This window comes from Etheostoma spectabile, chromosome 3 (genome assembly GCF_008692095.1).
Source record: "Etheostoma spectabile isolate EspeVRDwgs_2016 chromosome 3, UIUC_Espe_1.0, whole genome shotgun sequence".
Taxonomy (NCBI): Eukaryota; Metazoa; Chordata; class Actinopteri; order Perciformes; family Percidae; genus Etheostoma; species Etheostoma spectabile.
In genome coordinates this window covers 30,029,486-30,046,115 of record NC_045735.1, presented here as the reverse complement: position 1 = coordinate 30,046,115, position 16,630 = coordinate 30,029,486, and the positions used below count along the sequence as shown (strand labels likewise).

At 41.8% G+C, this 16,630-nt stretch overlaps 1 pseudogene; it reads left to right on the top strand.

Moving 5' to 3' along the window:
* LOC116687041 (extracellular calcium-sensing receptor-like) overlaps window positions 1–16,001 on the top strand; it is a 54,760-nt pseudogene extending 38,759 nt beyond the window's left edge.
* Window positions 16,002–16,630: the final 629 nt, after the last annotated feature.

Sequence of the window (16,630 nt, the reverse complement as noted above, 5' to 3'; positions counted from 1 at the left end):
CCCATGCCTGTGTTTGCCTTAGGCCTCAAAATGAATAAATCCGCACCTGGCGTTACACAACATAGTCATTGTTGAACTTTGTAGTGGTACGTGTTGGTATCCAGCTGTCCTCACAGAAATTGAGGTATGACGTAACAGCCTTAGCATTAGTTACTAGCAGACCTGGAAACATCCTAGTCGGTACAGTCCAAACACGTCTGAAAATCCGCCCCCAGTTTCACTGGTCCACTTCTCAGATATCCTCACAACAGATTTAAAAAGTTTTAAGTTTCTTCCTGCTGTATGAGTGGAATCAGGGAGGACCATGTCAGTCTGAGTTTCCAAGTTGTGTTCAACCCACCATCCAAATATTCTACCGTATTCTCCTTGTGTTCACTGATGAACACGGGAGCAACCCTTGACAATAATTGTCAATAAACCATTGAAGTGACAAAGAAAAGTGGGAAAACTTAGTTAGGTTGTTTGTTCCTGAGGTGCATACTATATCTATGTTGAAAGAGCTCGTGTATTGCACAGAAAAAACAAGGCACGCGCCATCTTACCCCCTATTTCCAAGGATGCGGAACGGTTGCGGATCCCACTCCGAAACGCGGGATAATTTGGTTCCCTGTTCAGTCATAGGATATTTCCTCAGATACGGAACGGTCCGCGGAAGCAAGACACGCATGAATGTTTTTATTTTGTGCTTTGCCTGAGAAGTGTCTGCAACTTCGTACCAGCAGAGGGACAGGAGACGAGCCACAGAAACAACTACATTTAAATAAAAAATAGTGCAATGTCACGACGGGTCAATTTTCCCAGTCACTTTCATTTGAAAAAAAAGTACGAGTGTAGTCCTCTCAACTCCTCTGGATAGGAATCAACTGTTGGTTTTTGTCGTTTCATATTCTACGTGATCGTCGCAAGACTTGTGGGTCCTCAAGGATTTACAGCTGTAAGCCTTCCATAGCTGCAGCGTTTCCGCACCAATCGGACTCGGTAGGTATTGGCGGGACGGTGGAGCATGGACAGACACCAACGGAGCTGCGCGTCTGCAGCTGTTCCTCATTCCTGTGGAAAATTGGGTGTTAGATGTAAGACTATTTATATTTAAAAAACAACACTGTACTGTTAACTCAGATTGTTAAAGCTTCATTTTACTTCAGCTGAACTTTTGCAAACAATTCAATATTGAACAGAGTTTTGTTTTAAAAGAAAGAAAAAATGTTGATAATATTTGTTCATTTCTAAATGACAGGTTGCCTGTGTCAGTGCTACTTGCAGCTGGTCCTCCAGAACTGTAAATGCGCAGAAAGGACAAACCCATCTGATGTTTGATTGTTTATAACCATGTCCTCCCCCGTAGGGAGAGAGTAGGCACTGCTTACAGGTAGTTTTACCTCAAAAACTACCAATGTCCTGACAAATAAATACTACATAAGATTGCCTCAAAGCCCTTTTTTATTTTAATTTTTCCAGATCCCCTGATTGTTTCCCTTGCCCCAGGAGTTCGCTGCCAATCCAGAGAGACACTTTGCTCTCCCAAGCCTGTAGAGTTCCTTTCCTACAACGAGGTCCTAGGAACATCTGGCTGCATTCTCAGTTGGTGGCGCCCTTGTTGGGCATTAGATAACAGCGTCTGTGTTCTATACGGCACAGGAACGGCATCACACGATGTCAGGGCCGGACCAATTCTGAGCTGAGCTTCCTGCTGCTCTTCTCCCTGCTTAGATGTGTCCTTATGTTCAAAACTTATGAGCACCCTCTGAGTGGTCCTCATGCTGCCGCCACACAGCGTTTGGAATCACCTTTGTCACCCTCTGTATGTCTTGTGTTCTTGGAAAAACCAATAGTAGTGATTATGGCTTGTAGAGCTACACTTCAGGTAGTGGATGTCATGAAATGGTTTGGTCCCTCCACAGCAAAAAGCTGTATGTCTTTAACGTTTATTGTTCAAGTTTTATAATATGTACTATTGGTTGGTGCTTAGTCCCCCTGTTCCAATAAAAAACCTACACCATATAACAAGAAGTAATCAAATCTGGACGTGTGCATAGGCTTCCAGGCTTTGTGTTCTGGGCTGTGCTCGGGTACACTAGGCTATCGGCTGTCTTTTTGCTGGTGTTAGCGTCCAGTATCGGAAAATTTACCATGATAATTTTAAGTGAAGCCAAGCTATCAACCTTCCGCATGCTGATATCTCTGCAGTCTGGATCAACCTTATCCACTGCCTATCTCAGATCCGCTGGGAAATTTACTGTGGCTGTGGGAGATAAGTTGCCATTGCCTGGCCTCCAGTTTTGGATAATTTCCGTGGATATTTGCTCCAAATAGTTTTCATCATATTGGTTTAATCCAGAGAGAACACAAGAAGCATTTAATGAACAAAAAATCAATCCTAAAACATCGAGATTTGGACAACAAACTTTGTTTTAAAGTGGAAATAGTTAAGATGGCATTTACAGTATGAACCTTATGCTTTGCCATCAAAAAAATCTTCTCTTTGTTTATTGGGAATTAAGTGAATACATAACAGTCACAAATTTCCAACAAATGCCGTGGTTCTTTCTCTGTTTATAAAGAATTTCTGTTTGTGTTTTAGGTTGTGTATCGTTATCAGATCCCAGTTGACAACAGACTGGGTTGCACAGAATGCCTGTTAAAAACCCTAAACTCAGTGTGTTACGCTGTAAATCATTAGTACAGCCATATAAACAGCACAACATTCCACAACCGAGTTAAATTTGTATGACCACAGTGTAACAAACCCCGGGTAATATTGTAGAGTAGCTAATTGAAAGGGCTTTGAAGCCCAAAAAGGCGCCAAGTTGGATAGTTTCCTTCCCAATCAAGTAGCAAAGCGTGCTTCAAGCTATTGTATACGGCTACAGGACAGGCTTTCATGTCCATTAGCTAGAGTACCAAGTGGTTTACTGAAACAAAGTGAGTACACAGCCAGTAACAGCCTGGCTAACCCTGCTATGGTACCACAGAGACCAGGCAAAGGCGGCCACGGCGTTCACATGTATAGCTTGTTGAGGCCGTAGCGTCACCAGTGCGTATTTCCAGCCAAGACGAGAGTGGCTGTAAATTGAGAGAGTGGACGTTGAGTTTTGGAGTGTGCTTAGTGATGAGTTGCAGTAAATGCTAAACCAACTAAAATGTGTTTCAGAAAAACAAGAGTGGGTGGCAGCCCAGTCTCATGGCAGTTGTTGGAAATGGTCTACGTTATTTAATCTACTGATTTGTCTACAAGTTCACGGGTTAATGTCATTAATTTTGTGTGTTGATTTCAAATTTTGATGGGGAAGCCTATTTTGTGGATTGATTATGTAGTGGAGTAAAGTGAAAGTAAACAACACAGGACTTTCAACGCGTCTCACTGAGGCCAGTGTCTTTCCGTGTTTCTCTTCCTAACCACATCTGTCCGTTGTTGTTGGCCGTGGTTCTGCGTGTGAAGGTTTCCTTCCCCTGTCTTTTTTTCCTAACGCCAACTGTACCGTGTGTTGGCCGTCATTAGCGTTTCATTTCCCTGTTGTTGGTGTGCACAAGACGGTGGACATCAGAGTCCAGAGACGAAAGGCACGAGGCCTGAGGATGGTAAGGAAGGAAGCTCTGGGTGGAGGGGAGACACCGGGCGAGATGGTCCGGGGAACGAGGAACTAGATCCGAGAGATTGAGAAATGATGACGGAAATGACCGGAAACGGGAGCGCAGGTGGACGTGAGAAAGAGACCGAAAGGAGGGACCTGGCAGTGAGGCCAGTGACGGAGATACAAGTGGTGAGCCTGCTGGTTATGACCAAAACACAAACAGAGAGGGATTAGACAAAAAGACAGACAAAGGACAAAATACAGGGATTTTCTGAGAGCTGTAAGTCTGACCCAAGATTGGATGGAAACAACGACCAAGCAAGGAATGTGGAGTGATCTGGGGTTGTAATGGTCACAATTGGAGCTGATGACTGGCAGGTGAGTACAGCAGGAGATGTGATGAGATATGAGCAGGTGTGGGAAGTAGCCGGCCGTGCAGCAACAGGGTGGGAGGGAAAACAAGGAGAAAAGAGAGGCGGCACACGCAAAAAAACAACAAGAAACATATGGGAAACAAAAATGAAAACAAAAGAGAAAATACAACAGCAGCCGGACCCAACCATCACAGTCTGGTATGTGAACAAGCTCTAGCAAGCATTATTGTGTTGTATGGATGCTGTTGGTTCTAGCTGGCCCCCTCCCTACCGTATCTTTAATTTTAAGCAGTAACATATTAACATAGCTGACAGTAACTACATATTGCACCTTTAATATGGGTTATAACCACACAACACCTAAACGGTGGATGTACACTGTTTACCAGATAAACAGGAAAAAAGTGTAAGGGTACGATACTTAGACAGACACTTGGCCTATGTCTTAAAGGCCATACGGAAAACTTCGATCAATCCAAGCTCATTTCAAGGGATGGAAGCGGTCATTTGACTGTTCTGCAGATGCCCGGCAGAAAGGGTGTCTAATTTCAATTTTTGTCATTTTTATTGGTGCTTCTAACCCACTGCATGCGTTTAATGCAGCATATATTGTACATGCAGTCCACAGAAAAGACGTAGACATGAGGAAAAATCAACGCCCCTCTCTCTGATGTACATTGGATGACGTACGTATAGAAGTATGGAAGCTTGTCTAACACATCTATAAACACACTGTAGTACGCCCCACATCCAGATAGGAGAGGGATGGAATCTCTGCTCTCTGTATTGGTTCTGATCACTGTCTCTTGGGTTTGTGTGACTGAAACCAGCTCTTGCCCTGATGTATGTGGATGATGAAACAAAGGTCTGGGCTTAGTGACCTTAAGGGATAGTGAAATGTAAGCTCCAGGGTTACCACTCGTATATACCGCATTCACAATGGATGGGACTAGGTATTGGTGTTGTTTTCTCCATACACACTACAGCAAACGGAAGGATAACTACACCACCATGCCACAGCCACTAAGCTGCACAGGAAGGTTATGTACAATAGGTGGGGAATAACGAGGATGTTAGTCTGTGTGGGGATATAAATGATGTAAATATAGTTTATGTTGTCTTACAATTGATTTGAAAAGGTTTTGTGTAGTTTTAAAAAAAACTTAAAAGTTTAATATGCCAAATCAGTATTTGGCCAGTAACAAATATAAGATAGATCAATTTTTTTTTGGATGTGTAAATTCTAGCTATACATAGTGTTTAAAAGGATTCTACTATTACCAACACAAAGTAATACGTTATATTTATTTGACTTGGTGTTGTGAATGTTGGATGATATTAACCTTTTTTTGAGAATTTCACTTCACTCCGTATTATGAATTTTTGTAAAAAATGTGATTTTAGGCTACAAAATGTCAAACAGTGACTTGAGTGTCTGTGTGCAAGACATTACAACCCTAAACTGCGCTTTTCACGTTGCATGATCTTTGCCATACGAGGAGAAAACAACACCGCAGAGCTGCTGCCAGGAATCAAACTGGTTATCAGATATTTGACCTCGTGCGCCTCGGTGCCCATGACGGTGCAATGTGGCATTCCACTTCAAATAGCCTGGACCCGGTGTTTTACACCGGACATGCTCACATCTGGTAATGGTGATGGCTGTCTGTGAGACTGGGTCCACGCCATCCATCAGCTGCACGCAGTATTTGGGTCATTTAACATCCCTCAAGGTACATATTTGGATTTCTGGGAAATATTTTTGGGTATATAGACCCGTTGCTAATTTTATGTCTTTCCAGTAATCATTTCACTATTATTCACTTCGGTGAGCCCACTTTGACTTGTGCATGGTCTGTTCCATACGCGCAGTACCAAATTTCTTCAGAACCATCCCTAGTATCAGTTCCAGCTGAAGCGCTGGGCAAGCGGTAAAACACTTTGGGCTGGACTTGGATAGGTGCTGTCCCGGTCAGATTCAGGACTATGGCAATGATGTATGGCGTCTTTTTTTTTGCCGCGTGCCACACGAGAGGGGACTGGTGGAGTACGCTGAATCTTTTATCGGACCCACCCACGTGCAGCGTTCCGAGAGTAGCTGATGTTATCCGCAGGGTTTGATGTTTCCCTGTGTTGACATGACTGAACACAAAAAAAGCAACATTTCTGGAATAAAATATTGGAAAAATTTTTGTTCCATCACATTTATTTCATACTATTGTCATGAATATCTCTCGTTAAACCAATCCTAATCCCTATCCTATGTCGTGTGTGGTTAAACTATCTCATATACATTTTTGGATCTTAATGTTTTCCAGTCACAGCTAGGTTGTTGTAGCATTTGCAGCCTTTGGGGACATGAGGCTTCCTGTGGAGGATCTGGTTGATTGAGCCATTCTCACCTGCGCGTGGATAGGCAGTGAAGCCCTGGTAACAGATACTGAATTGCTGAAATTCAGCTGTCTGTGATGGAGCACATCGAATTGGCATTCTAAATCGTCATCCGTTCTGAGAGACTTCTGTGCTAGAGATCTCTCCCTCAAACGTGCTGCCTCTCCGTGCTAACTGAGTTTGGGGGATGATTAAGTGCCAGCTGGGGAAAAGGGAACAATTGTGGCTGATTTTTAATATAGGACAGACACCCCAGTTTCAATTCTTGGTGGTTATGGTTGTGTTGTGTTTTTGATTTCTTCTTGATGGAATTTCCTGTTAACCCGTTGGTGGTGTTACAATTTTCTAGTGGGACCCCACCACAGATATAGGTTCTTAAATCAATACAAGCCTAACAGTTTCGGTAAAAATAATAAATGTGTACTTCAGCTCAATTACCATCTGTATGGTTACTATTGGCATTTCACCCCTGGAGTACATTCATGATAATTTTATCATTTTTGTTTTTTTGATATAACAAACAGAAAGAAATTATCAAACTGGTAGAAAATAGAATAAGATTTTTCATCATTTCTGTAAGACTTACATCAGAACGGTGAAATTGGTTTGAGACTGTGAGATGTGTAGCTTTGTGTGAGAATAGTATGTGAAGAATAAACCAGGTCCATAGCACCTACCAATTAATATATACCTACAGGCTTAGAGGACTTGATGTGTGGGTGGGGGGGTGGTGGCTTACTTGTGTAGTCATTGAATGATTTGTTCTTCACAGAAAATGAGGGTTGGTTAGAAGAGAAATTAGAATAGATATTTTTTTTTCAGCAAACATTGAAAATTTGTATTATGAGTGACAGTGATTTCTGATAATTTATTTGTTTTATTTTAAAGTGTCTTTATTGTAATATGCACACACTACAGAGTAATTGGCAGGAACATCAGATTCAGGGTTTCTCCAAAAATGCTCATTAGATAGTAAAAAAGAAATAAAATATGCTATAAAAATTAGACGATCAAAGCACAAAATATGTGGTAAACCACATGGTAAATATATGAATTAAAATGATATTGCTAAGACAAAGTGTACAGTAATTGCAAAAAAAAAACATCATTGTAAGCAGACTTTAGTAAGTATGAGTTAGAAGAAGTTTTTAAGTATAGGTAAAGTGACAGTGTAAGAGTCTAAACAAAGAAAAGTAGTGTATATCAGGTCATGAGCTGGTAAGTTCGAACAGTCTCTGCCTGTTTGGCATGTTATGGATAAAAGAGTAGTAAACGCAAAGAAAATGATAATTTAAAGGCTACAAAAACACATTTCACTTTCTCTCGTGTCCGGTGCAGCACAAGAACGAGAGATGTGTTGTGATGGACTGAAGACATAAAAACGCCTCAGAGCCGACTCAACCGACACATCTCAGCTCGCGGATGCACTAACATGGTATATACAAGCTGTTTATGCAATAACTCATGCCATTCAAAGCAGTGTGCCCAGGAAAACATTCTACACTCAGTGTGCAAATTCACCGGTAGAGATCCGTCCAAAGAGAGGTCAGTGAACATAAACTGATGATTATAATGATGCCCTTTTGCTTAATCTCAGAAAGTGAAAAGATTTGTTTATTGAATTATTAATTTCGCCCCTTACTTGTTTCCTTTATCTCATATTAACAGGTTCTTACTCGCGAATGAAAGTAAATTTTACCCACAAATGGTTATGAGTTGTCCATTGAATGCACGGGGATCCTGTGGCCAGAGATAGTGGTTTAACTGAAAAAAGTGAGAGTGGCGAATTGAGATGGTGACAGTAGGGAAACGATGACATCACTGCCAGGGGGCCCAGAAAGTTCAGTATCACCAGTGAACTCACCTGGGTGAGGATGGTGGCCACACAAGTAGGAGCACAAAGCCATACGTTACATAAAATATGGTAATCTTAAAAGGGTACTATCATTTTTTAACCTGGACCTATTTCCTTTGTTTCTGTGTGTTCAAGGACTGATGGAGCCATAATGTTTACAAATTGGTCCAGTAAAGTGAGAATCTCTGCAATGGCATCGCATAACAAGCCATCCGTATCCACTCCATTTCTTACAAAGCACAGTACACAAACAAGTTTACAAAGTGTGGACAATACCATAAAATAATAAAAACACACAGAATCATAAACAACCTATGGACACACAATTGCATGCTGGGTTAAAGCACGGGATCAAATTGGGTGTTTAGAACAGGATTTAAAAGAATTAGAGGGCTCGGCCAACTTTGACCTGTGTAGGTAGTCATTCCCAGTTAAGGGCTGCAGCGGGTTAAAGCCGGTCGCCCGGTTTTGGGAGCGACCAGCCAAAGTGTAGCAGTAGACTAAGTGAACTGATGGGGGTGTAAATCTGTAAAGAGGTTCGAGATGTGTCCAAGGTGCCACCACCATTCAGTTGAGTTAAAACAAAACGATAGATCTTAAATGAATTTTAAAAATGGACAATAGCCTGAGTGAGGCCAGGACTGGTGGTTATGTGTTACTGCTTGCGTTGCTGTTATAGAACAAGCGGCGCCGAGTTATGTACTAACTGTAAGTGTGAGAGAGTTAATGGTTTAAGTGCATAGTAAGTGCATAACAGTAGCCCAAACCAGTGAAGATCATAGCATGAATTATGGACTCCCTTTCCCCAAAGTGCTGTACGAATATAAGACAGTTTATTTTGAGATACAAGCCTCAAGTATTGGATTTAACAACATTATTTATCTGTTTATCAGTTAAAACATTGTCCTTTGGACAACCCAGAATTTTGTGACATGGGTTGTCTAGTGATTGCCAGGTGGCCAGGTCAACAGGAGGATATCATTGGCCCAAAAATGGGTCCAAAACACAATGACCTCTGTTGTGGATCTATTTGATTTAAAAAGTTAGAAGCCATCCAGCCTTATTTATTTAAACATTTGAGTAGAGAGTAGATGCCCTTCTTTCTAATATGGTTTCTAGGCGTAGATATGGGGAAAAAGAGAAGTGGTCCATGAATTGGCCCTGGTGAACACCACAAAGAAGGGGACAGTAGATGAACAAGGCCCCAAGATTTACTGAAAGATCCAAGACAAATGGTGACTTAACCACTGCAAAACAGTGTCCCTATACAAACAGGCTCTACATGAGAGAACAAGACAAGCGTGGTAAATATCACACATGCACGCATGAGTCTAAAGCACTAGTAGGGCAGAATTGACCAAGAGTCGTGCTTAATCGATGTCATAAAAAACTTTTAAAAGTGAAGTTGTTTAGGCTGTGAAGGCTTAAACCAGATTGAAAAATCCTGCAAAAATCCATAAAACGAAGCTCCGGATAGATCTGTAGTTGATATAAAACCAAGAATGGATAGTTTCTATTTTAATCAAGGGTTCCAAACGCTATTTTTGACATATGTTAGAAAGGGACAACCTGCTTGCTAAATTACTATTATGATTTTTTTGGACGTTTGGGCCAATAGTCTCCCTGGCTTCCTTAAAGAGGCGATGGGGCACGAGGTGTCAGTGGGCGCTCATGAGGGTTTTAGTTGAGTGACGAGTTCAAGAGATTTAAAAGTGCACCAACTCTAACTGGTTGAGGGACAGTGTTTGAGCAAGTGCATACTATTGACAGGGTACCCCGTGGGGGATGAGACTATGAGCTCTGTAGTGGCACACCTGTCTAAAGAATTAGAACTTTCACCGACTTCAATGAAGCTTCCCAGGCAGGGGAATTGTGGAGATTAATAAAAGACCAATGTTTAAAAAGAACCAAGGTTATAAAATGTTTGGGAAACGTGGTTCAAACATCCAACACATGCCGCCTTTATGAACTTTGAGAATTATCATTTTCATGCACGGCTTTACAGGTAAACGCAAAAATTAGTGAATATTAACGTTCAATTGCATGATAACAGCTTAGTTGGAATATGTCTCTTTCGAATAAAGGCAAAAAAAAGGAATATTATGTGCGTGTGTAGCGGAGAATAAGCCTCACTATGTAGGGGTTTCATTGTATCGTTCTGATCTGGATGTTTGGGTAGATACAAGATCTGGGTTCTGTCTATCCAACCCAATTGGCCCCAGTACCTATCAGAAAGGATCTTGTTACTACTCTGGCTGATCTCCCCTGATCAGTGGGTGGGGATTGAATGTACCGGTAGGATGGGCTTCAAGACTTCTTTCTCTACAGGGTGACACCTGAAGTTTTATGGGCTCCTAAAACCGTCTGCACGATCTCCCCCCCGTATCCTTAACCTAACGAGACAGGTGGGAAGTCCTTACTCCAAGCCATATAAAACTCAATATATTTCATAACAACCGATGACTCAATATATAAACAACTTCTTTTGATTGACCCGTTTAAAATGTTGCCAAATCTAACCATATTCCATTAAATCTTGACCGGTTTCAACTTACTATTGCAGGATTTACTGCCCAAAACAATTAATTGCATAACAATTAAATATGTTCATGTTGACAGAACAAAGTATCCTTAAAAAAAACAAAAAATCTCACTGGGTGACAGTCCCTTTCACAGGCGGCACCATCATATCCTCCCTAAACTGCTCAGAGTCCTGGTCCTAACAGCAGAAGTCCATACATGAACAGTATCACAGCCCTTAGCTGCTACCCTCCCAGCGCGGTCAAAAGCGGGAACGATGCTCCGTCGCTGGGTGTAGGTAATGAACACAAAATCGTGACGACAGATATTCAGACTGTGTGCAAGGATTATCCTATCAGGAAAATCCTGCTTTCATATTCACCCTCCAGGGATAACGTTTAAACTCTAATTTGCATTGTGCGGTCTGTTGAAGTGCGAGGTGCTCCACACTTTATCCAGTTACAAAAACTCTCCTTCAGAGTTTACAATGGCCGCCTGGAGTATGATTAGACGCTCCTTTCCCGGCTTTAACCTTTACCATCCAGGTCAAGTGGGAGCCGCTAAATCAAACAAGACTCCAATGCTATTGCGTAACAGCTTTACCCACCTTCCTTCATTGAGGAAATGTGTCTAGTCTACTCGAACAGACTATCGCCGCTACTTGCCAGCTTGAACTCCTACCTTTGTACATCCCTTACCAATATTTGGGTTCATCTTTTTTATCCTTTCAAGCTAGAGTGGGATTTCTCTAAATCAACTTTCGCATAATCCCCCTTCTTTTCACTCCTCACTCTGCACACTTTTTTCTGTTTTCACCGTCCACAGTTCTCTTACCTTAAATCTTTACTCTGTAAAGGGTGATCCACCTGTCACAATTATATGGGGCATCTTAGCAGTATCCTTGCTATTTTACCATTTACACAACATAGTCATTGTTGAACTTTGTAGTAGTACGTGGTTAACACCCATAGCATAGTAACTAGCAGACTGGAAACATCCTAATTGGTACAGCCAATCTGTTTGAAGGATCCGCCACGCTCTACTGCGTCCACTTGTCATATATTGTTGTTCCCTGAGGTGCATGACTATACTCTGGTGAAAGCAGCTCCGGGTATGTGCAGAGAAAACCAAAAAAGTGCGGCGCCATCTTACCCTAATTTCCACAGGTATGCGGACAACGCTGCGTTCTGACTCTGTCCCAGCTTGGTCATCCGCATCCTCTGGAGCAGAACACGAAATTCTTTTCTGCCTTGGCCAGAGAAGTTCCGCTGCATTCTGCACAAAGACAAATACATTTTCAACATAAAATAGTGCTGCTCAACCAACGATCAATATTACCCAGCACTTCGTCTTGAAAAACTACAGCACAGAGTTGTTTTCTTTCCTACTCCTCTAGTGGAGAAACTGTTGGTTTTTGTGTTTCTATTTAGTGATCTCGCAAGATCTGTGGGTCCCGCGGATTTCAGCTGTCAGTCATGGCCGCAGCCGTTTCCGCAAACAAATCCGGACTTGAGATATTGTTGACGGTGAAGCAGGAGTTAGATACGCAGCGGAGCCGATCCGTCACCTTTCCCTTATCCTGTTAGAAATTGGGGGTAGATGTAAGACTTTAACTTTGAAAATACCAAGGCCGTCAACTCCGATCGTTGAAGCCTCTTTTAGTTTCAGCTGAACTTTTAACACAGTACTATCAACAAACTTAAAAAGGTTTTGGTAGACATTTTTCCATTCTATGGCCAGGTCTGTGTCATGTGCTTGACAATGTTTCCTCCCGGACTCGTAAAGTGTCTGCAGAAAGGAAACCTTCGCTGTATGGATGCCATACCGTGTCTGAGGGAGAGATGTACAATCTACGGTGGTTTTCTTCTCTCATACATAGAACAATGTACTGTTCAATATAAATCATACAACACGATCTCAAAGCCTTTTGTTTTATTTTCTAGATTCCTTGATTGTTTCCTCCCCAAGGAGTTCTTCTGGCCCTAATGGAGAGAAGCAATGTCTCCCCAAGCCTGTAGAGTTCCTTTCCTACAACGAGGTCCTAGAATCAATCCTGGCTGCATTATCAGTGGTGGCCCTGTCTTGCCATTATACACGCAGCTGGTTCATATCATCACAGGGGCATCACCCGATTGTCAGGTGCCACAACTCTGAGCTGAGCTCCTGCTGCTCCTTCTCCCTGACTCTAGGTTTCTATGTTCATTAACTTTCATCGGACAGCCCACCCTCTGAGTGGTCTGCATGCTCGCACACAGCGTTTGGGATCACCTTTGTACTTGGTATGTACTGTGTTCTGGAAAAACAATAGTGTGTTAATGCCTTCAGAGCTACACGCCCAGCGGTTGGATGTCATGAAATGTTGGTCCTCCACAGCAAAGAATGACCTGTAGTGTATTCAGTTTATTGCAGTTTTAATTGTACTTTTGGTTGGGTCTAGTCCCCCTTTTCCATAAAAAAACAACACAGATACAAAGAAGATAATCATCCTTGAGTGTGCATTGGCCTCAGGCGTGGTTCTCTGGGCTGTGCTCCGGGTACATAGGCTACTGGCTGTCTTTTGTTTTGTGTTAGCTGTCCTAGCTCGGAAATTACCTGATAATTTTAATGAGCCAAGCAATCACCTTCAGATGCTGGCTATTCTGTGCAGTCGCCTGGATACCTTATCCTGCCTATCTCAGCTCTCCTGGGAAAGTACTGTGGCTGAATATTTGCCATCTGGCCTCCAGGTTTGGACTAATACTGTGTATATTTGCCCCAAAAGGTGTTCATCATATTGGTTAAGCTTGAAAAAACACCAAGAAACATTTAATGAACAAAATCAATACTCCTAACAACATCTCAGAACTTGGAAAACAGGTAAGATGGCCACAATCAATATAGAGACTTATGCTGAGTCATCCACTTGTTTTTTGTGAATGTAAATGTATTAATTTGTTTTTCAACTTATTTTAACAAATATTCTTTTCTCTGGCTTGGAAATTAAACGTAATAATATTTATAATTGAAGTCAAAGTCAAAAATAAACTGCGGTGGCCTTTCCCTTCATGACATATTTTTTATCAAAATGTTTCCATATACACATTTTTTATATGGGATAAACCCACACAAACCCATTAAAGTTGTGTAGTTTTAGGCTTAACTGTCATATACATGGAAAAACAAATAAAAAATGTTAGGTTAGGGACAACTTAGGAAGAGATATCTGACTCGTTTTTAGGTTTAGAAAATCTAGCCATACGCGAAACCTATCAATCACAGGTCGAGAGACAGAGCGTTCATATTGCTCTTCGGCAGCATGCATTGCACGTATCTACAGAGAGCGGAGAAGAGGGACTGAAGAAAAGGTTCTCGTATTCAAATTTTGGCCGTTTCTTGTTGCATTTAAACCAATGCAGTTCAGTGTAATTATGTTGTACATGCAGCAGAGACATAATGTGTGTGATGTACAGTAAGATGAACGTACAGTAAAACGAGGGGCGCTTTTTCTTGAAAATCTAAAAGACATATGCAGTATGGCCAACATGCTGACATTGAGGATGGAGATCTTTGCTCTCTGTATGGATTCTGATCCTGTCTCTGGTGTTGTGAGCGGAACACAGCTCGTGCCTTGAAGGTTCTTGGCCAATGATGTTAGCAAATGGGATGGCCCTAACAGAGCAGGACTGGTGCTGGGCGTCAGCACTCAGACTTCATTCTGTGAAAATGTAAGCTCCAGGGGTTACCACTCGTCTCCCTGCGGTTCTCAACGGATGGTGCTATGTTATTGGTGGTGTGTTTCCTATGCACCACAACATGCACACAGTGAAGCATAACATACCCACCATGCCTGAGCCACTAAGATGACACGGGGAGTTGTAAAAAGGGAAGTAGAGAATAGAGGTATGTTAGCTGTGTGAAAAAAAAAAGATGTTTTGACTTGTATCTGTGCCTACAATTGTGTACTGTGTCTAACATTTTCAAGTTAAAAACGCTCCATTAATGTCAAATAAACAAGTGAGTAAAAAACCTTTGATTTGTCAGGGGAAAGGCAGTGTTCTGTAAATTGCAATTATATTGTATTTTCCAAAAGGTTTAACGGTAAATTTTGAAAATAAAGATTATTTTCATATTACAATATAGTTTGGAACAAGTGAGTGACTATACCAAACCATTTCAATACAAAGATTGTAGTTGAACCTGTACTTTAAGATTCTTGTGAATGTTGGTTACTGATACTAATCCTGGTGTTTCTTATTTTTGTTAAATTGTGGTAACAGTTTAGTAGAACCTTAGGCGTATGCGCATTGCCTCCTTGAAGTGCAGTTACAGTGCAATGATCTTCCATCGAGGAGGGGATATAAACAACAGCACGGAGCTGCTGCAGGAATCAAACTCGGTTATCAGATCTATGACGTCGGTTCTGCTCGGCCTGTCGCAGGCATGGGCCATCTCCGCTTTCAAATAGCCTGGACCCGGTGTTTTACACTGTACATGCTCACAATCTGGTATGGTGAAGGCTGTTTGTTGGTGAGACTGGGTTACCTCTTCATCCATCACATATCACGCTCATTGGGCTCTTTACATACACCTCAAGTAAATATCAGAGTTACTGAGAAAGATTTTGTAATACCTTTAGACAGCTTGCTTTTCCATGGTCTGTTAAGTACATAAGCAACTGGTTATTCCCTTTAGGTGAGCCACTTTTCCCTTGTGCGTCTGTCCACATAAGCAGCAGTACCCAAATTTCTTCGAACCGTCCCTAGTGATCAGTTTCAGGCTGATGGGCTGGCCACCTGTTAACAAACACTTTGGCTGGACTTGGCTAGGTGTGTCCGTCTCGATTCAGACATGTGCAATATGGTATGGCGTCTTTCTGGAAGCCACGCAAAGAGGGTACTGTGTTGAATACTCTGACTTTCATCGGCCCACCCACCAGGAGCAGGATCCAGTAGAGTAATGCTGATTTATCCGCCGGTATGATGTTCCCGTGCTGTTGACACTGACGCACACAAAGAAATCACAACATGTTAAGATGAAGATTGTATCTTTTCTCATTAGTAAATTTTGAAATTCAATTAAAAATAAATGTTTATTTTCTCTATATTAATTGTATTAAAAGGTCTGGTTAGACTAACTACTAAGTATATCCTATATGTGATGTAGTGTGGGTTTACTGCTCGATAGTTTCTTCAGGTCACAGCTATGGTTGTTGTTGCATTTGTAGCCTTTGAAGAGTCCAGACGTCTGCTGGAGGAGTCCTGTCGCTTGACCTTTTCCACCTCGCCAGTGATAGGCAGTGAACCTGGGTAGCAGACGACAGACATCTGAAATTTAGCTTCGTGTGCGGAGCCAATCGATTTGGCCTTCAGAAAGCGTCATCCGGTCTGAGAGCTTCTGCTGGATCTTGCTCATCTTCAATAGGGCTGCCTCTCCAGTTCTTACTGAGTTCTGGGAGGATGCATTCAAACTGCAGGCTGGGAAAAAGTGAGAAAGTTGTGCTTGCTGTTTAGCATAGGAAGACACTACAGTTGGATTTTATATGGTTTGTTGTGTTGGTTTTTTGATTCGTTCTACTGCAGTGGAATTTACTTTGTTAAAGTATCAGCAGCTGCTTTAACAACCCAGAATGGACAGGGAATTAATTGGCATTGCAGAAAGAACATTAGGTGGACATACTGCAAGGGTGCATCTACAATATGTGAATACTCAGACTTGGTATGATGACATTTCAGGAATATGTTGGCACTCCTGCGTCTTGGTGAAGATAACGTATGACCCTTTGCGCTGTGATTTCGATCATGGTCAACACAAGCACACGTAGACATTCTCCAGGTCTCTAACTAAGTCTAATCAATTCCTTAAATTCTCCTTACTACTATCGATGTATTAGTTACAGTTAAAATGTGTAATTGTTATTAAGTAAAAGGTATTTTCATGAC